Consider the following 22,655-nt stretch of genomic DNA (forward strand, 5'->3'; position numbering starts at 1 on the left):
ACATTTGAAGCTTGTTGACTTGGTAGAGATATTATGTGAAGCTATTAAAAGTAAATTAAAAAGAAAATGAAAGAAAATGAAATTTCTTTGAGGACAAATTAGCAAACTTTTCACAGGAGTTCAATATCAATCTATAGCCCTGTGTAAAAAAAAAAAAAAACTAATATGTATATATATATATATATATATATATATATATTTATTTTTTGGTTCCTGTGTAGTACGTGTTATTTCCTAATTGCTTATGCCTCAAAAGTATAGAAAATTATTCCCCACAAACTTTGCTTTCGTGACCAGGACAGTGACATTTTGAAATATTTCCATTGAGAAAACGGGTGAATTTGTATCTTTTTGTTCACATAAAGTCAGAAAAAAACAACATATGAATCCAAATTAACATGTATTTATGCTAAAGTAATATTCAAAGTCATGCTTCTCCATAATGGTAACAAGTACCCGTCTCTTCCCCTGACTCACTCGGTGCACCTCAAAGAGGATTACAACAGCATCAAGACCTTGCTGGACGCCTTGAAGTATGATGAGTATGGCTGGTAGGTCATAGGAGACTTCAAAATGGTGGCATTCCTGATGGGTCTCCAAGGTGGTTTTACCAAGTTTCCCTGCTATCTTTGCCTTTGGGACAGCAGGGACACCAAGGCGCACTACCACAGGCGAGACTGGCCACAGTGGACCGAGTTCTCTGTGGGGAGGAACAACGTCAAGTGGGAGCCACTGGTGGACCCCCGGAAGGTGCTGATGCCACCACTGCACATCAAATTGGGCCTTATGAAACAATTTGTCAGAGCTCTAGATAAGGAGTCGGCAGCCTTCAAGTACCTTCAAGACTTCTTCCCTAAGCTGTCTGAGGCAAAGGTCAAAGCCGGTGTCTTCATCGGACCACAGATAAAGAAGGATAAGAACGTGAATGTAAATGCGTTCATAGAGTTTACATGCATGTTCTTACACTGATTATGCTTAATAAGCCAACAATGTGTGCGGTTATGTTTAAAAACATGTAAAGTCATAAACGGCGTAAGAATAAACTGATCGACACGTGTAGATTTTGCTTTGCTTATAAACACCTTAAATGGCGTTCTTACCGGCTTACCCAATGTGCCCATGTGTTGTGCACATGCCTCTTCACAGTTTGACATCAAAAGCAGAGAACAACGTGATTATTTAAAATGTCATTGAGATTTCTTGCTTTGTCGGATATGTTAAATAAGCTAATTTTTGGGAGTAATCAGTGTACTGGTGTGCATGTAAATGTGTTCAATGACTTGCACATAGAAAGTCTGACTGGCATTTCTCTAATTCTCTAATTAGGCAATTCTCTAATTGGTGGATGTTTTCTCTGCTGGATCATGGGTAGTGTAGTTCTTCACCAGGATTTATATTAACACGATTTCTAAAAAATACGTTGTAAATAACAAACTGATGGCTTTAACAGAAGCATATACCATCGATTAACAATCGACAGAGCTCATGGTCTTTCAAGGTTTATCAGTTATATTGTTAAAAATGAATGTGCCTATGGAAAAAATGAAAGGGCTTTTTAGTTCCAGAACCAGACTGATGCACTGACTGGTCATTTTACATAACCAACACATTTACGTAGTTACGTACTTTTACACAGTTGAGTACATTTATGTAGAGGCACAGCAGGAAAATTTAAGCACCAGAGAGATGGAGGAAAATTTTATTATCAATGATCACAATGGAAATACGTTTTTAACTTTGTGTTCTACTTAAAAACAAACAAAAACATGTTGCTATTTACTTAGATTTTATTGTCATATGAACTGAAACTGAAATTATGTTTACTATATTATGTGTACCTAATGAAATTTAATTGAAAAAATATGTATAAAATTGATCTCTCACATAAAGACTCCATATTAATAACCTTAAAAAAAAAAAATTCTACATGGACAGTCTGTTTGTCTGTCTATCTATCTGTATTTTTCTTTTTATTAAGGAGGTGGTATAGAACAGTGATTAACAAGGAAAATGAAAAATGTCACTTCATGTTAGAAAAGTTGCAGACCCCTGTTGTACATTATTTAATTATTATTTCAAAAGCTTTGCAATATAAACATCATAAAGTACGTACATACAATAATATGGTAGCCTACCATTAGGCATAAAACGCAACTCTGAATTTAATGCAATATGTAACGGGGTCCCGGCTCTGTCTCTCGACCCACCAAGGGGTCCTTGGTTTGAAAATTGATGAAGACCCCTGTACCAGCCTATATATTTCTACTACTATATTATTAGCATTATGGTCAGCAGGGGGGTGAAATTAAATACGGAGTGTGTATTTGCACCCCATTGTAAGTAGCATCTGCCACACAGGGCAGCTTTTTACACCCTGATAGTCTGGTGGAACCACAGAAATATACAAAATAACTAACCAACAGATGTTGCTGCAGTGGCGTGGGGTGTAAAGACGGTGTGTGAATGTGTACTGTTGTCCTAGGTGCAATCCGCATTTTGTCCCACTCTTTTTCCCATCCGATTTCCTGTTTCCAATCTTAATATTTCCTTTAATACTACTTAAAGTACTAGATAAAAATGAATATAAATGTTGAATTCATCGTAGTGATTTGGTCATGGTGAATGTCGGGGAGTGCAGAGAAGGGTTTGATCCGGAGGCGGGGTCTGTTGATCGTGCGTGAAACCATGGTTACTGTAAAAAAACAATTTCTAAGGTAAGATTAGGGTTAGGTTTAGAGGTAAAGGTTAATATAGTTTGTCTGTGGGACTCTAAATTAACACAAACACACTGCAGTGATGCCATACTGTATGTTAGTATTTAAATATGGGTGCAAATAGTATCTGACACTATTTTCACCAGGGTGCAATTAGTATCTACCATTATTTGCACTGGGGTTGGGGTGCAAATAATATCTGCCACTATTTGCACTGGGGTGTAAATAGCATATACCATTATTTGCACCAGGGTACAAATAGCATCTGCCAGTTAAATAATAATAAAAAGTGTGATGTTACACATTTAAAAGTGAACATCAATTTTACATATATGATTGTCTTTATATATTTGTGTATAAATCTAAAACCAAAGGTCTTCAATCTTTTTTCACTGTTTTTAAGATTGAAATTAAATATTCCTCACTCTATTAGGTTACATAAGGTTCCATTGTCATTGTCTGCTGAGATGTTGGCTACATGCTGCAATTCTGCTGTTCTTACCGGTGCTAAATTGGATTGAGATCTGATGACCATGGAGGCTACTGGACGACACTCATTGGCTGTGTCTCGTTTGGAAGGCTGCATGCTAGGTAGGATGTGTCCTTTGAAGGCTGCAGTATACAGAGTGTCCTCCTTTAAACAATCCTCGTTTAAATGAGACGCCTTCGTAGGACAAACGGAAACGGAATGTAACATGGTTGCTATGACAGCACGCCACTCTTTAACACGCGCGAGCGCTTTGAGTGAGAAGGGAACAAAGTCCCTTTAGAAGGGAATATATGAGGTACATTTTAGGAGAGTTATAATGATGTAAAGAGAAAAGAAAATAGATTTTACAGGTGTACTTTTAGTCTAATACTTTATTTTAATTATATATTAACATAATTATACATATTATATACTCTGCACCCATCTACTGAGGTACTTCAACTTGGGAATTAACATTACTTGCGTTTGAACATAATATTTACGGGCAAATTGGCGCCATTTCTTTAGACATTTCCGTTGAAGCAAAGAAGTGTGGGTTGTGAGTGCCCACAAAGGATACACCTCATGTATCCTCCGAATTCCGTGAAAGAAGGTCGCATTCGAAGGCTGCATTCGAAGTGTCCTACTCGCTTTTCTGAAACGAGACAGCCTCGATGACGCATGCGACCGACAAATGCGACCTCCGGAGGACGCATCCTTCCAAATGAGACACAGCCATTGTCATGTTTCCTGTTCATGGAACCATCTTGAGATGACATTTGATAGTTAATGTAGTTCACTGATTCTTGAGATAAGGGACAAAACATGTCTTACATAGAAAAGTCATCTTTATGTTAAAAATCAAGAAATTCATAATAACAAAAAAAAACTGGAAAAGTTAAATCTAAAGGAAATGTGTATACTCAGGGTATTTATTACTTATATTTTTAAGCAATTTCATTATTATTTCTCTATACACAAGTAACTTAACTTGTCCTCAGCAAGAGGTCACAATGCTAAACTGCCAAACAAAGTGTTTGAAAAATGCTACAAATTCATAAATATAAATATCAAATGAAAGCTGGGGGTCTGTTAGATATCAAACAATACATAAATTAAACTTAAAAATTATATTTTCCATTAAAAACTGTCTATCAAAATCGAGGGCGTAGATTCCAGTGGGGAGGTAACCCCCCAATAATCAAAACAAGCAAGAATCACCCCCTCCCCCCACCCCCCCAATATTGATACCATGATCAATGGAAACTGCTTCACGCTGCAACCCCCCCAATGTTCAAGCCAAATCTATGCCCTTGATCAAAGTTGTGTCCTCACTTTGCATCAACTCATTCGACATTCCCATTATGATAATTTCTATTGGAATTGTAGGATACATTTTGGCATTTTAGTTTAGGTTATAGAGGCAGCTTCAACTGACAAAAAAAAAATAAAATAAATTGGCTCCAGTGTACAACACATGGTTAAGATGGAAAAATATTCAATTTTGTCAACTCCGTTAGAATTTTCAAGAACAGTGTAAAAACAGACAAAAATGGATAGAATTTTATTTAGTATTTTATCACTTACCTCCTTTACAGAACACTATTATTAAATAATTAAAGACTTTACACTCTTGTTGGATGGATTAAACTAAAATAGCATGGTTTTTAGTGTGTCTGACGGAGATGACACAAATGACAGTAAGTAGTAAGTTATGACGTGAATAAAAGTAAATTCTCTGAAAAAAAGCGTTTTTATCTCAAGAGATCAGTGAAATAAAACGTCTTGTTCCCTCCATCAGGGAACGGAGGTTACACAGTAACCGAGACATTTTATTTCACTAGTTGTGTCGATGCAGTGACACTAGGGGTCGCTCTTGAGAGCCCCAATCACCTCAGATCTTTGAGAAAAGGCCAATGAATTTGCATGCCACTCCCCCGAACATACGGGTATAAAGGGAGCTGGAATGCAGGATTCATTCAGGTTTTGTGTTGAGGAGCCAAGACATGGTCCCGGCCATTGCAGCAGCTAGTACAGTGTTGTGGCAAGAGGGACACAACGTCTCATTCCCTCCATCAGGGAACGGAGGTTACGACAGTAACCGAGACATTCCCCTTCTGTCACTCACTTGATGTTGTGTCAATGTAGTGACACTAGGAGTCCCTATGGAAAAACGCCACAACAGCTGAACCGTGTTACGTGAACTGCCGATGCAGGTGCAAACAAGCTGCTGCGTGCATTATAGCAGATGCATCAGACTGCACGTAACCTCCCCCAATGCCCCAAAAGACGTCATGTAGTTCCCCACATCCCTGAGGGGGGGAAGCGACGTAACTAGCATGGGAGCAGGCCGTGCCAGACGCGGCCTTTTCTCTCTATGTTTTCTCTCCACAGAGTATTAAATTCAGCTTGGGCCATCTAACGCTATCATACGCATCGGGGAAGGTGTTCTTTTCCTTTCCTATTCTTTCAAGGGGAAAAGACCCCACAGAGACCACATCCTGCCCAAAAGGGTAGGTCAACATGTGGCAATATGACACATGGGCTCAGCAGCCGCACATGGAAGAGGCGCGGTGGTAAGTCCCATCACGAAAGGGGGGGGGGACTCTACAAACACAGCAACCGGGGGCAGAAAGAGCTCTACCAAAGGGAGACACGGGTCCACCCACAGGGAGTCCGTACCGCGGAATATACATCACAGGCGTTACGGGAGTATTCGGCACCTGTGGAGCACCTAACCCAGTACAGGGCATATTAGATCCCATAGTGTAGCTGGCTGCGAACTCCTCCGCCGAGTTTGCGAACCATAGGGATAGGGAGGAAGGACATCCAGGGTCCACGACTTCATGAACTAGACTGGGGGTAAAAGCGCATGTTTTCACCTCAGGGGAGGGGAAAGGCACTATACGCAAGCGATACACTCGGCCAGCTGTTCCGTATTACTGAACTCTACCTGTTCGTACCTGAAAGAACACGGGATGAAACCGGCTCAACCCGGAGATTGTAAAATCTCACTAAAGTATTGGGTGTTGCCCAGCCCACTGCTCTGCAGATGTCTGCTAGAGAGGTGCCATTGGCCAGTGCCCACGAGGATGCCACACTCCTTGTAGAGTGTGCTCGAACCCGCAAGGGGGTGGGCACGATCTGGGTCTGGTAGGCCAATGCAATGGCGTCCACGATCCAGTGGGCAAGCCTCTGATTGGAGACAGCGTTCCCTTTCCACTGTCCACCAAAGCAGACAAAAGAGCTGCTCAGAGCATCTAAAGCTCTGCGTGCGATCCAAGTAGGTGCGCAAAGCACGCACCGGACACAGCAATGGCAGGGCTGGGTCTGCCTCCTCCCGGGGCAGTGCTTGCAGGTTCACCACCTGATCCCTGAAGGGGGTCGTGGGAACCTTGGGCACATAGCCCTCTTGATAGAGGTGAGCGCAATCAGAAGGGCCATCTTTAAGGAGAGGGCTTTCATCTCGACTGATTCTATTAGCTCAAATGGGGCTCTCCGAAGGCCCAGGAGGACCACGGTGAGATTCCATTAGGGGAAGAGGCATGGCCTGGGAGGATGAAGCCTCCGGGCACATTTGAGGAACCTGATGATCAGGTCGTGCTGTCCCAGGGACTTATTGTCGACTGCATAGTGGTGAGCCGCTATAGCGGCTACATAAACCTTCAAGGTGGAGGGGGACAGCCGCCCCTCTAGCCTCTCCTGCAGAAATGAGAGCACTGACCCGACTGCACGTCTCTGGGGGTCTTCAGCTCAGGAAGAACACTAATTCATGAATAAGCACCACTTTAGGGCATAAAGCTGCCTGGTAGAAGGAGCTCTGGCTTGAGTGATTGTGTCTACAACTGCTGGTGGTAGACCGCTTAGACCTTCCGCGTCCCGTCCAGGGGCCAGACACGGAGATTCCAGAGGTCTGGGCGCGGATGCCAGAGGGTGCCTCGTCCCTGAGAAAGAAGGTCCTTCCTGTCGCGAGGAGCGTGAGGTCCGACAACCAAGTCTGAGTGGGCCAGTATGGGGCCACGAGGGTGACTTGTTCCTTGTCCTCCCTGACCTTGCACAAGGTCTGTGCAAGAAGGCTCACTGGGGGAAATGCATATTTGCACAGCCCATGGGGCCAGCTGTGTGCCAGCACGTCTGTCCCGAGGGGGGCTCCCATCAGGGAATACCAGAGCGGGCAGTGGGAGGATTCCCGGGAAGCGAACAGGTCTACCTGTGCTTTGCCAGATCGACTCCAAATCAGCTGGACCACCTGGGGGTGGAGTCTCCACTCTCCGCTGAGCATTGCCTGCCGCGACAGCACGTCCGCTGTGGCGTTGAGACTGTGTCAACCGCTGCTGACTTCAGAGGAGAAGATGGCGGGCGATTTGCGACATGCGACGAGAGCATACGCCACCTTGGCAATTTATATATGCTACTGTCGCTGTGTTGTCGGACCGGACCAACACATGCTTGCCCTGGATCAACGGCAATAGCCTCCGCAGGGCGAGTAGTACAGCCAGCAACTCTAGGCAGTTGATGTGCCAACCCAGTCGCGGTCCTGACCAGGAACCGGCGACTGCGTGCCCGTTGCACACGGCGCCCCAGCCCAGTTTGGAGGCATCTGTGGTGACCACGACATGTCTGGACACTTGCCGTAGGGGAACTCCTTGAAACGCAAGGTCTGTCCAAGGGCTGAATAAGTGGCAGCAGAACGGCGTGATAGCTATGCGATGTGTGCCATGGCACCATGCCCATCTCGGGATTCGAGTCTGAAGCCAGTGCTGAAGCGGTCTCATATGCATCAACCCGAGCGGCGTGACTGCCGCTGAGGAAGCCATATGCCCCAGGAGTGTTTCAGTGGAACCACTGTCCTCCGCCTGAATGACTTCAGGCAGTTCAGCACCGACTGTGCGTGCTCGCTTGTGAGGCACGCTATCGAGACCGAGTCTAACTCCATGCTGAGAAAAGAGATGCTCTGAACCGTGGAGAGCTTGCTCTTTTCCCAGTTGACCCGAAGCCCTAGACAGCTGAGGTGCCTGAGCACCAAATCCCTGTGCGCGCACAGCAACTCTTGATCACTGCCCTGGCCTCTTGGGCCGTCCTCGAGACTCGTCATAACAGGCTGGCCGTAGGTGTGGCGCGGCCGGGCGCGAGAAGGTGGGGGGCCGCGTTCGCGGGGCCCTGGCTGTGAATGCTCGGTGTCTGGCGGCCGTGAACACTGATTATGTGACCCAAGGAGTGAGGAAAGCACTCTTTTTTTGACAATTTGGGTACCGCAGCCCATTCGGGGTGCGGCGAACAAACAAGAAAAGGAAACAAAGGATTTACCTCCTGGCCCTCCAGCGGGGGATGGAGTGGTCTGGATACCAGCTCCGTAGCGGACATCTCGCTCCCTGGGTCATCCATCTCAGGGGCACTTGTGAACCTTACAGGTCCTCGTGCCGGCCAGAATGACGGGAGGCGTCAGCTTCCTGCGGGGGGCTCTACGCTGGGGACGAGAGCTAGGCTCGGCCTGAGGCGGAGCTGTCTGGGCTTTCGCCACCGCAGGGGGACGCCCTCGGCGAGCAGACGGGGTGCGGGATCTTGAGCCACGCCGGGGCAAGATGTGCTGGATGGCCTCCGTCTGCTTCTTCACTGCCGAGAACTGCTGGGCGAAGTCCTCAACGGTGTCGCCGAAAAGTAAAATATGGGAGATGGGCGCATTGAGAAAGCGTGCTTTGTCTGCGTCCCTCATCTCGACCAGATTCAGCCACAGGTGGCACTCCTGGACCACCAAGGTGGACATCGCCTGCCCGAGTGCTCACGCAGTGACCTCCAACACCTGGAGGGCGAGGTCGGTCGCCGAACGCAGCTCCTGCAGCACACTGGGATGAGGACTACCCACGTGCAGTTCTTTTAGTGCCTTGACCTGGTATACCTGCAGGAGGGCCATGGCATGCAGGGCGGAGGTGGCCTGTCCAGAGGCACTGTAGGCTTTGGCCATCAGAGATGACGTAGTCCTACAGGCTCTGGAGGGGAGCGCCGGACAATCCCGCCAGGTGGCGGCGTTTTGCAGGCACAGGTGCATCGCAACCACCTAATCCACCTGAGGGACCTCCATGTACCCATGGACCACCCCGCCATTGAGGGTAGTGAGAGGGGACGGGGGGGCGTGGCCATGAGCGGCGCCCTGAACCCAGGAACCAATCATGAAGCCGCGAACACTCAGGGGAGGCTGGAGGGTTCCAGTCCAACCCGATACTTGCGGCGGCCCGGGCAAGCATGGCGGTCAGCTCTGCATCGGCCTCAGACTGGGCGAGTTCTCTCTATGTTTTCTCTCCACAGACCAGTCGAGTTCTCGGCATCCGACATCGCCAATGAGATCTCCGATGCAGCAATCAAAGACTCATCCTGCTCGCGGGCCCCGAAAGAGACGTCAAGCCGGCCATGAGACGGGCTGGTCTCATTTCGGAATCGGACTGGAGCAAACGAGCATGCTGGGGAACAGGAGGTTCACGGGGAATTACCCGGCGAGACTGCACCCACTGAACTCCCCAAATCGCCTCCAGCGCCAGTCGGGCCGGCCTCACACCCATGGGTAGAAGGCACAGCGCGGGGGGTGGCTAGAGTGGCTTTCCCTCGGAAGAAGGAAAGCCGCGACCACAACGTTGCCATGGTCATATCCTCACAATGAGAACATGAACCATCCACAAACGCTGCCTCAGTGTGATCGGTGCCCAGACACGTGAGGCATCGCCCGTGGCCGTCGGAGGCGGAGAGATAACGACCGCATCCAGGAGTCACACAAAGACGGAAAGGCATCTTTAAAAAGACGCGTCTTTAAAAAGACGTTCAATGTCAATGTGTGTGCTCTAATAGAGAAAATATACTCTTTAGCAAGAATATTCACTCTTTTAGCGCTGTCGAAGCGCCCAGGGGCGAAATCTGCACTCGTCGTGCAGAAGGAGAGAAAGCTGCTGGAAATGCGCCGTATATCCAACAGCATACGCTTCTTAAGAGGTGAATGGAACAGCAGTAGTATTCATCTCGCTGATAGTACAACCGCTCGGCTCCGAAGAAAAAATAATGAATCCTGCATTCCAGCTCATTTTATACCCGTATGTCTGGGGAGAGGCATGCAAATTCCACTCGCCAATTCTCATTGGCCTTTTCTCAAAGATCTGAGGTGATCGGGGCTCTCAAGAGCGACCCCTAGTGTCACTACATCGACACAATGTCGAGTGAGTGACAGAAGGGGAACATCTGACATTTGACAGTCCTGTTTGTGTGCTGTGTGAATTCTAAAGAGAAGTCAGAACCACTGAGAACCACAGAATGTGCGTACACACATGCACACACACACACACACACACACGTTTAATTCTTTATTTGACATCACCATTAAAATAAATTACAGTAAGTGTCAATAAAAGACGATTCACATGTCCTGACACTGACTCATAAGACATAGCTCCACTACAGCACCGATTTGCAAGCATTACCATAAGTACCAAAAACAGTTTTCATACTCATTTCACATTTATGTATGTACACTGTGGCACCTGCAGCTGTACGGCCGTACGCACTGTGCATACTATGAGCGCTCTGACTGACCTGAGAAATATTTACTCTCAGAATATTTCACCAATCATGAAATGTGTCCCATAATTCTGTTGGCTGATTTAAAGAACTAGCAATGCCCAATTTGCGAACAAGTCGGTTCTTTTCAGTGAATTTTCCAAACAGGCTTGCAAAACGGTCTGAATCGATTCGTGATTCAGTACAATTCGTTCGGACTGCTCTCTCACTGAATCATTTGGAGCGGTTTCTTTCACAGTAAAACAGTATCGGGATATTTACAAATACAGAGAACAAATAACGCTGGATACATGGAAATTTACCTACAATCAACTGAAACAAAAGGCTGTCTTTTTAAGAGGTAACTTTGAGAAACTTCAGCTAGTGCTGTGTCATGTGAACAAGGGGCTGTTCAAACTGAATGTGTTGTGCGTCTGCTCGGGCTACTGTTTTTCAATCGTTTTCCACAGAAACATTGGCTAGATGGATGTCTTTTGACAACTACGTCATGTTTCACTGTTTTTAGCATCTCTCACGGGAGCACTACATTTTTAGATTCTGTGTCAAGTTAAAAATAACTTCTTCAACTGATAAAAAACGCGTCTGGAGACACCTGTGTTCTGCTCTATTCATTGTGGTGCGTTTTGCTTTTTTAGCGTGAAAACGCGTCTGTCTAAATGGTTAATGGAACAATGCTTTAGCCAATAGTTACATGAATGCTACTCATACTCAAGAAAATAAATAAATGCTTATAACAAAGTCACCAGAATTGAACGCTTTGGTGTTGTTTCTTGCAAAAAAAAACAAAACAAAAAAAAAATCTCAAAGGGGATCATGCTCCCAGACCCCCCTAGATATAAGGTTTATTAGGCAGATTTCTGTGCGTCACTGTATATACACATTTCATATACTATTCTCGTCATTTATGGATATAGATAAGGTAACAGCGCCTCCTCCGGACTGCAAGGCAAACTGACGCTTATACCCTAATTGATGTACAGCTGATGTACTTCAGTAATTTAGTAAGGAAGGCCTCTTCCAGTGAAGAGTGAAATGTGCATCCACCTCCTTAAAAGTCTGATCATGCCTAGTTGTTTACAAGGTTTTATATGACAACCCAGTCTCATGAAAATTTGTACATATTTTACGAGTTGGCTATTTCGTATGATTTCTTACGAGTTTGTTTGTATAAATTTGTATGATTTCATCACGTTCAAATACCCGGATGTCTATTGCGGAAGCGTGAGTTTCGCGCACGAGGCGTTAAGGACATGTGAGACATGGTTTCAACAACACATTCATCACTATGCATAATACAACTTGGACTGTGTTTACTAGGATACCACAAAGAGAGATTGAGCATAGTGGGCAGCACCTGAAGCCTAGATTTAACTGTGAATGTCAGAATGTAATGAGACACTGTATGGTCTGCAGATATAAGACAGGCCAGTTTCCCATGAAGTTTAAGGCCACACCAATTTTGTTGTTGTTGTCTTTGCCACTGATCTAAGTTAACTCTCATACAGTTTTTAACATTCATTTCACATGCTGTTCCATCAATATTAATTGTGGCACACAGAAACATCTGCATCACTAATCATGTTCATGGAAACCACAGGTTCCATTATCACTGCGTGGCCACCTAAGTGTGACTCCTGCCTTATTACATAGAGCATGTCCGACCAAACTCCAAATCCTGTTGACTAAGTGTCAAGCTTTCCATTTGAAGTTATTTTCAGCTTCATTGGCCAACTGCACCTTCCTTTGCTGCATATTCAAAACAAGGGATGCTCTTGCCATCTCTCTCACCCCTTGGTCATCACAATTCAACATTCTTAGTAGGTGTGACAGTCTAGTGGCCACATACAGTAAGTCCATTTTATATTATGGACCCAGAGTCCTCCTAACTGTTGTCTTTGAAAATGTATATCTCGTGTGGAAATTGAATTCAGGCCAAACCACTTCCTCACAGATTTCACAGTTCTATTATTCATTTCTGTCAGAACTTTACTTGGGACACACACACACACACACACACACACGTGCACGCATGCACGCACACGTAAATATTTAATTTCACAAGTATATGATCAAATTCTCAAACCTAATAACTGGCACGCTATTCCAGCAGAAACTGTATCACAGGTTTATGCCCAGAAACTGATGATATAAAAATATTTCCATCCTCTCATTGGCTTGGTGGATCATTGGCAGAGCAAACTTCTCCAAATTGGTAGACATACAGCGTTACTGGTACAAGTGTCACATAATATACGGCAACTCATTGAAACTGAACCCAGAGGACAGGTTGATATTGAACTATGGACTGATATTGAACTATCGAAAGTTTGTTAGTTTGTTCTCAAAGCTGTTTTATTTTAAGGAAGACTCTGGTTTGCCAGCACTTTTACTAATGCCACGCAACAATAATAACTCTACCTGTCAATAGACTCCAAATGTCTTTGTGTTAGTAAAAGTTTCATAGTAACATTGTTAATAATGATGTTCTTAAGATTTTGCAGACCATTAAAGCTGAAGTTCATAGGGTTAGACATTATGAATGACTGGGTTATAAGTAGAACACTAGTTTGATTCAAAACCGGCACTTACAGTACATACCCCCACCAGTTTACTTTGAAGATGTGATGTGATATGAAACTCCCTAAGTTCTGCAGATGTGGATTTAGTTCATCAATAATTTGAGTTAATCGATAAATCAAAGCTTATTTGATCATAAATTATTTTATTTGTGATTGATTATTGGAAAAAAGAATCCCAAAAAATCCAATCCAGTTTTTTTTTTAAATTACATATAATTTAGATTTCAATCTTCTTGGAGACTGATTATGTAACAAAATGTCTCTCTTGTAATTGGATGTTTTTGGAAGAGGTTCAAGATCAGGAAGAACTTGTGTATGGTTGTGGTTTTGCTTGCTAAATGCCAAGCCTCTAAATCTAAACCATATGGAGAATTCATTGTCAGCATTCTGAGAGAGAAGTCAGCTTGTTTACTTTCAGATGAATGGGCCTATCTGATACTCAAGACCATAGAGAAAGTTAATCATTGGAAAAATGAAAATGAAAGCAACATTTCCCCCCTTAATTTTTATTTACCTTATTCAAATTTTTCATGCACTCCACGGGTCATTGTTGACCCATTTTCATTTTAGTTTCATTAATAAAATGTTTATTCTTTATCTGAGTGGTACAAGAATTGGTGACTTTTTCACCACTTGCTATAAATAAACAAAACAAAACAAAAAAAAAATTCTGGACTTGATTCAATAAGTCTAAGTGGTTGTGAAAAAAGGGACACTTGTGGTGTTCGGATCAAAATTGACCTGCCATAGGAAACTAATGGGAAATACTAAATACAGAGAATTTTTTTATTTGTCAAATCAAAATTAATAAATCAGACACAATGCAGAACACAATGCATAAATTAAAGGGTAGGACTATAAAACATCCACAATGCAGAAAACACATACACACATACAGATTTGTTTGATTATATTAGTGATCTCCCATAGACTTCCATTGATTTCATATCCGGCTAATTATATTTTCTATGTCCAAACTCTACCCCTAAACCTTAACCTAACCATCACACAAACATGTGCACATGATTAGATTTGAAGATCAACAGCATCTGACCCATTTAAGAGCTTTTTGTTTTTACTGATAAGGTCAATTGGCCCTCACAAGTGTAGACAAACCTGCCGATATACACAGATCAACCAGAACATTAAAACCACCTGCCTAATATTGTGTAGGTCCGCCTCGTGCCGCCAAAACAGCGCCAACCCGCATCTTAGAATGGCATTCTGTGATGCTATTCTTCACACCACAATTGTACAGAGCAGTTATCTGAGTTACCCTTGACTCTGTCAGTTCGAACCAGTCTGGACATTTTCTGTTGACCTCTCTCATCAACAAGGCATTTGTAACCAATTGTACATACAGTGCATAGTGAATAAGACATTTACTCATAGTGGTTTTACTTTGGAGTTGCACCAGAGACTATATAGCAGAGACGGGCCACTTCTATTAAAATTAGTGGGGAAAATTAGAACGCCCAACTGCAGCCAATGGTCAATGGATGGATGTAGAAAGGAAGTTCCGCCTTTCAGGTAAAAGAGCCAATCACCTTTTAGATACAGACATTGCCTTTCAATCTACTTGAGAACGCGCATGTGCATTAGCTATAAAACCTGGGAAAATTGAGTCTTTTAGTGTAATCTGAGGTAAAGAAGCACCATTTATGATACCAGTGTTGTCAGATTTTACTGCTGATTTGAAATATGTTCTTTGATCATAATCTTGACCAACCGTTTTGGAGATTTTGGTCTTTCTCCATTCAAGTAGATAGGAGCTGCACTTTCACGACTGGAAATAGTCTCCCGTGAGTGTTCCAAACATGGCCGACAGTGGACTGACTTGCTAGAAAGACTTTGGTTGCACTCACACGCTCGTGCGTATCCAGCGCGAGCAGCAGCAATCTCCTGACAGTTTAAATTGCCTGGATTGTCTGCTTGGATTGTGACCACTGACCATCATGATTTGTGAATCAGAGGAACATTTGATCCTGAAGTTTTCATTCTGGCTGATAGAATACACACTTCAGAGGAAGATATTAGATGAGCGCTCGACGGGAAGAAAATGCTGGATTTTTGTGAGGTTCGTGAATTACATCTGTTTAAACGAGATATCTGCATGATTGCAGACTGTATACAATAGAAGTTTTATTTATATTTGCCTTTATCATTAGACAAGTGACAGGAAACTGTTGAGGAGAAACTCAAAATACGCACTTTAGAGGAAGATAAATGAGTGCTCCACAGGATGCTGAAGTTGTGTGAGGTTGGTTTATTACATCTGTTTAAACAAGATATGCGCATATTTGCAGTCAGTATATGATATTATCGCCTTCAAGCAATCAACCCTCACATAGCGTCACGTGACTCCTATAATTGACAGTTTAATAAACTTTTACCATCTAATAAATGAATTACTTTAAACTTTAAACCAGGACTAATCAATTGGTGGCCTGAGGGCCAAATCCCGCTCGTCAATAATCTTCAGAGTCCGATCATCAGAACACTCTCTATGCAAAATTCTGTGGTAAATATAACAAAAATCAGCAACATGCACATAAGCATTTAGCGGTGAGTTTTATAACTCTCAGCATCGCATACAACAGCATTCAGCTTTCGACAGATTCGGATTGGAGCACACTTATTTATGTTTTTCTGGCCATTGTCATCGTTCATGCATTCCAAAACCTGAACCAGCACAGGCGAGCATATTTGAAATTTTTTTAACTGAATATTGTGATTTTAATGTAAAAAAACCCCCACAGTATTATTGATATTCAGTTTTGTTTTTCATGTTAACAAACTACTTATTCTGCGTTCCATTTAAAGTCGGATGTGGGATATTCCTACTTGATATCAAAAGGGCATTTCATTGCCAGACACTTGGAAAATGACATGTAAGGAGACAAATCTGCAGCACTCCCATAAGCTTAGCAGGTGTTCGATTGTCACCAGAGATGTCTCCTAGAAACCCAATTGATAAACAATGCTGCAATGCTAGCATTTGTGCTACAAGTGTACGATTATCAAAAGAGAGTATAATTTACCATGTTTTGAACACTGGTATCTGCAAATGTCTATTAAACAAGCTTTAATATAACTAAATGAATTAATTTAGAATCATTGATCGATATTATTTAATAAAAGTGAGTGTTTATAATTAACTTTGTACATCTCCCTGCATGCTGGCATATGTGTGACGTCACACACCTGCATCTTGGCGAAATCATAGTTGAATATTTCCGCACGAGTTTCAAAGTTGGCATTCCGTCTTCAAAGGGCATTCCACTGCACTTTTCCTAGAAGGAAGTTGGAAATTCCGGTTTTCCGACTTGAATGGAACGCAGCATTACAATAAAACTGCTTGCTAAGATAAATACAGAAAAATGTTTGGCCCTAGACAAGTTTTCATTTGGATAATCTGGCCCCCGCAAGAAAGTAATTGAAGAGCCTGCTTTAAATGAATGAAAATAGAGCAATTCATTTTTAACATATTTTTATCATACAAAGTACTTTTAGACAGATCATCACAGCACAATCCAAAATACAACATTGGAGTTCATTTTGTCAAATAAAGTGCTGCACAACAGAGCATCACAGATGTGAGATATTGCTTGAATATAATACAATTATTATTATTATTATTTTTTATTAGTATTGGTACTATAATATTACATAACTATAAAAGTTAAATGCTAAATGACTAAATGTTAATTTATTTTTCTTTTCTCATTTAAATGGAGCTTTTATTTTTATTAAATGGCAAAAACCCTTTTAGTTTCTGTGTGTTTTTGACGGTAGTTTCTCACCCCTGGAAAAGCAGGTCGCTACGTGACCCACTGTGATTATTAAACCACAAATATCAGTGTTTGGTGTCAGAGCATTTTTACAAATACGAGATAGTGTACACTACAAGTTAGTGAGTGCAATATCGGACCCAATTCCAATACCGGTAATCAGAATCGGGACATCCCTATATTTAAGAGTTTTATGTTCATTGACGTCAGTAATTTTCTTGATGATTGAAACTGATTGGGTAGTTCTGTCAGTCCTGATATAATTGCATTGATCAGTTCTTAACCTGTGCATCTCTCCTCTGCTGCTATGCTGCAATGCATACTCTAAATTTGAATATGGATCTCTGGAATACTCAACTGCAGCATTCTGTGGTCAAATATTTTGTTTAACCATTGTCCCAGGCAACCGATTTCCTACATTGCCATGCTAGTTTCATGTCTCTCATATCACCCCACTGTCTCTTTCTTCTCACATAATAAAATAATTTTGAGAGGTGAAAAGTGATGGACAGGTACCTGCTGCAATCCATATAGTGAAGTGGATCCAAGTGAGTGGATTAACTTCAGCATGAGAAATACATTCAGCAGGATGCTGAAACCAGGAATAAATGGCACCAGAGGAACCTGAATGATGAAACAAATGTCAGAAAGCAATTTTATTTTCAATTTATTTTTTTTTATTTATTTTTTTGCATATGTTTACTTCAAGAATAAAAGTCATACAGCTTTGGAGCGATATGAGGTTGAGTAAATATTGACAGAATTTTAATTCTGGGTAAACTAACCTATCATTGTTGCGTGATGGCAGTTTTAACTCACCTTTTGATTGGGCTGCTGTTCATGGACCTAGATGAGTCCCAGACTGAGCAGAAAGAACAGACTAAAGATGACCATCAGCACGGTGAAGCTCCACACCGGCAGCTGCAGCCGGTTTTTATCAAACACCAACACAGCACTAAGAGACAATCCATTCACCATTAGCAAAATCACAGAGAACGTCACCACCTCCCCAGGCTCACAGTCTCCCAGAATGTGGCCCAGATACAGCTCCCAGCGGGCCTTCAGCATGCCAGGGGCCCGTCTCTCCTTTACTGCCTTCTGCCTCTCTACCAGCTGTAATTTATCACAGAAGGACTCATACTCCTTCAGCTCTCCACCTTCCTGAGCAAAGGTCTGTGCCTCACTCGCTGCAGGTGATGGGCCCACCTGCTGCCCTGACTGATTCAGTGAAGGTGTGGATGAAACATCTGTCTTGATGCCATTTCCTCCTGAGCTACCGCTTCTTTTATCTGGTTGGAAGCGGAGCACTATTACGCTAGCCGCTACAAAAGTGTAAGCAAGCAGAGTGCTGATGGAGAGGAACTGGACCAGTGCTTCCAGACCAAAGATGAGAGCAAGGAGAGCCATTAGACTGCCAAACACAAGAATGGCAATGACAGGGACTTTGGTTACAGGGCTGACTCGGGAGAAGACCGAAAAGAAGAGGCCATCCTCTGCCATGGCATACACGATCCGCAGGAGAGAGAAGAGGTTGCTGAGCAACACTGTGTTCATGCTTGATGGAAAAAAAGGGACACAGCAATAGGCTTAGATAGGAAATAGTTCAAAATTCATTGTCTGTCTTCAGTAAATTTAACAACAACACAACTTTTACCATCTATATCACCATAACAAATAAAGGAGGAACTTCCGGGTATGTGAACTACAACTTAAAAAGCTCTATAAGGTTCAATTTATTAACATTATTTTACTAAACTTGTTCACATGAATAACAATGGGCAATACTTAACAACATTTGTTAATCTTGGTTAATGTTAATTTCAACATTTACTAATATATATTTTTTATTAAAAGTTGTATATATGTTAGCATTAGTTAATGCAATATGAACTGTTATGAACTATTAATAAACAATTGTGTTTTTACCAATTAACATGAACAAAGATAGATAAATGCTGTTAGAAATATTATTAATTGTTAGTTCATGATAACTAATGCATTAACTAATGTTAACAAATGGAACCTTATTGTGAAGTGTTACAAAAAAATCTTACTTAAACCTGGATATAAACAAAGTTTTTTTTTTTTTAGGATTTTGAAAAAGTTTCAACACAGCAATATTATACAAAAATGAATGAGAAAGATTCTGCATTATTTCTAGGTCACTAAACAAAGAATTTAGTGATTTGAAAGCAGATTTTTGACATTGACCGTGTTAACACTATAGTACAAAAGGTCAGATTTCTTTGCTTCAATTGCAGCACACAAGATGCTCTTTGGAACATTCTGAAATCATGCTGGATAACATGAATCATCAGGTTTTACACAAACTTGTGGAGTCCAAGCAAGCTCGAGTGTATACTGTAATTAAACAGAAGGGGGACATACCAAATACTAAGAGCTTCTGAAATTCATGTTAACTTTTCAAACTTTTCACTTAAATAGTTATGCTGAAAATAAATTTTAATGAGGAAAAAAAATAGTAATAGAAAAATACAAAATAGAGGCATTTTCATAAGTGTACACAAATAGATGTTTGAATCCCACTCTAATATATAAAGTAAACTAACTCTTACTCACCACAGATGGAGCCCACAGCCACGATGAACCCAGCCCAGCTGTATGCTCGTCTGAAGGACACGTCTGACAGTGCTGAGTTTGGGTCGAGCGAGTACCATGGAACCATCAACATAAGAACCGTGGACACCAGTATATATGCAGAGGCTGCCAGTTCCAATGAGATGGCTATTGCTGCAGGAATGGCCTTTTGAGGATTGCTGGCCTCCTCGCTGGAAGCTGCTATCACGTCAAAGCCAACAAAGGCATAGAAGCATGTTGCAGTTCCCGCCATTACACCAGAGAATCCAAAGGGTATGAAGCCTCCCTCTCGAGCACTCCAATTAGCTGGGTCCACCAGTATGAAGCCAAACACCAAGATAAAGGCAACGAACACCATGCTGAGAAGATGTGGTTGTGCCATGATGAGACGCGAACATCAAATGAAATGAAAAAAGAAGCCACAAGTAGAATGCCAGCAGCTTAGAGGTCTGGGTAGTGAGCAATGAAGGGCACGTCCCAACGCATCACATGACTCTCTGTGAAGTTCTGGATTCTGTGATTGAAAATAGAGTCCAGATAGCCACTCCACGCACGAGCTACTGCCACTTCATCAATCATATACTCCAAAATGACATTCCAACCAATGAGGAATGCCCAAATTTCCCCAACAGAGACATAAGTAAACATGTAGGCGGAACCTGTCTCTGGTACACAAGCGCCAAACTCAGCAGATGAAGGACATGACTACAGCAGGTCCTGCAGTGTCCTTTGCAACAGTTCCTGTGAGAACATACAGGCCTGAACCCACCATTCCACCTACACCCAGCAGAGAAAAGTCCACTGTGGAGAGACAACATTTCAGTGATGTTGCCATTACATCCTCCTCCAACGTCTTTAGCCTGTTCATCTTCTGACAGAACCTCACCACTGGAGAGCAGCTGGAAACACATGACGCCATCTTGATAGAAAACCAAGGGTTGGTGAGAAAGATAATGTGGAACAGAGCTAAATCACATCATGTCCATAACCCAGATAGCACACATACGTCTCCTAGATGTCTGTTTCAGGTCTTTTGATCTGTAAAGCATCATAATCTAATAAACATCTGCTTATCTTAAAAAGATCAGATTTATGAACATTCCACATCATAAACATCTCAAAGACATCTACTGAATGTCTAATAGACATCTGAGAGGAAACAGATACAATACGTCTAATAGACGTATCGCAGATGAGCAAACAATGTAAAATAGACATCTTACAGATCTAAACACACACATCTAATAGACGTCTGGGAGATGTACGTGTGCGATCAGGGAATTTTCAGAACCAAACAGGCCAGGCAATACAATGAACACCATAATGGGCTGACAGGCTCCCTCTCCCCTGGGCTCAATACCCAGGGTATACTATAGGTCAGGGGTTTTCAAACTTGGTCCCGGGGTGCCACGAGTGGGTGCTAGGGAGCCCGTGGAAAATTTCAGAGAAAGAAAATTGCTCATAAATTTAAAGAAATAAAAAACTGTATTTTACCTAATGTGACATTATTGCCATTTCAGTTTAATTGACGCTGTCAACGTACTACAAAGTATATTAAATATTTTACAGATAATTATGACGCACCAATATGAACATTTTTGGCTGATAAGATCCGCTTTCAGCAATAAAACTAAAAGCTGATATAAGGCTGGGTGATATGGCTTCAGAAATTATATCTTGATATTTTTCAGCAAATTGACGATACTCTATATATATCTCTATAATTATGTTTATGCTCTGAAATGGCATAAAAGTGTTTTTTTTTTTTTTTTTTTAAATCAGAGGAACCATCATTTCATCTAAACAGCCATTGTAGCCAAGTAGAATAATATTTTAAAGGTATTAAATGAAAATCTATTTAAAAATGAAGGCATGTTTCCCACAGTTTTTTACTAAATTAACATAATGGAGAGTAAAATGTAATAATTTTCATTACTTTGCATGTTTATACTTGTGCTTAACAAACAATCATACATCTTAATACAAATCTTATTTACCTTCAAATATTTTTACAATAATAAAAAAAATTCTTTGTGAATGAACAAGGTGTGCAAAAACTTCTTCACTTAGCCTATTTTTTGGAAACCAGATGAATACTGCATCATACTAAATTATTACTGTGGAACCCAGTCAAGTTCATTATTATAATATAATACTGAATTATTATTATTTTCAGGATAAGATTTGTTAAAGATAAAGGAATATATTTCTGTCCTATTTACTTCACCCTAAACTGGGGTTTTTATTTTGACACTGCAAATGCAATGTTTGTTTGACAGTTCTGAGTTTTGCATCTTGTGAACCGCTGTCAAACTTTCCTTTACTGTTCCGCGTTTATAGATTTGTATAATAACTTTATACCAGTTACTAATGTTTGGAATTGCACGAATGTTTGAACCTGCAGTACTTCACAATGTAGGTGAACTGTGCTAAAAACACGTGCCCATGAGCCCCACCGCCCCCGCGCATGCACACAGATCAGTGCGTCGCCGGTTCATTCTGAAACGCACACAGACCATGTTTATCTGTCTTTAATCACAGCCTTAGCAGTTAAATAATCACATATGATCATATCGCCATTTTGATTTTATTTTGATTAATTATACAGCTCTGAATGATAGTGAAATTACTCTACTGATGCACACTATGAAACATAACGGCCAAATAAAAGGCTCATTAAATTCTTCGTGATATTCATGATATTGTTGAATTTTATATTGTTAGCGAAATCATCGCGCTTATATCGTAGGTATTCAATGTATTTCCCAGCCCTAGACGATTTTAAATGCATGACATGGAGGCGAAGAACCACCCAACACGAAGCATTTAAAATCGTTTAACGCACACCTAGCCGTGGATTATCCTGCTTATACCATGGTCACTTGCCAAAGTGTATTAGTATATACAGCTGTAATATATTTTTGCAGCGCAAATTTTGACTGGAAGA

General features: G+C 42.0%; 1 pseudogene; it reads right to left on the bottom strand.

Moving 5' to 3' along the window:
• Positions 1 to 14,406: 14,406 nt before the first annotated feature.
• Positions 14,407 to 21,702, bottom strand: LOC127424590 (cationic amino acid transporter 4-like; annotated as a pseudogene).
• Between the last annotated feature and the right edge of the window lie 953 nt (positions 21,703 to 22,655).

The sequence above is a fragment of the Myxocyprinus asiaticus genome, chromosome 33 (assembly GCF_019703515.2).
Source record: "Myxocyprinus asiaticus isolate MX2 ecotype Aquarium Trade chromosome 33, UBuf_Myxa_2, whole genome shotgun sequence".
In the NCBI taxonomy this organism is placed as follows: domain Eukaryota; kingdom Metazoa; phylum Chordata; class Actinopteri; order Cypriniformes; family Catostomidae; genus Myxocyprinus; species Myxocyprinus asiaticus.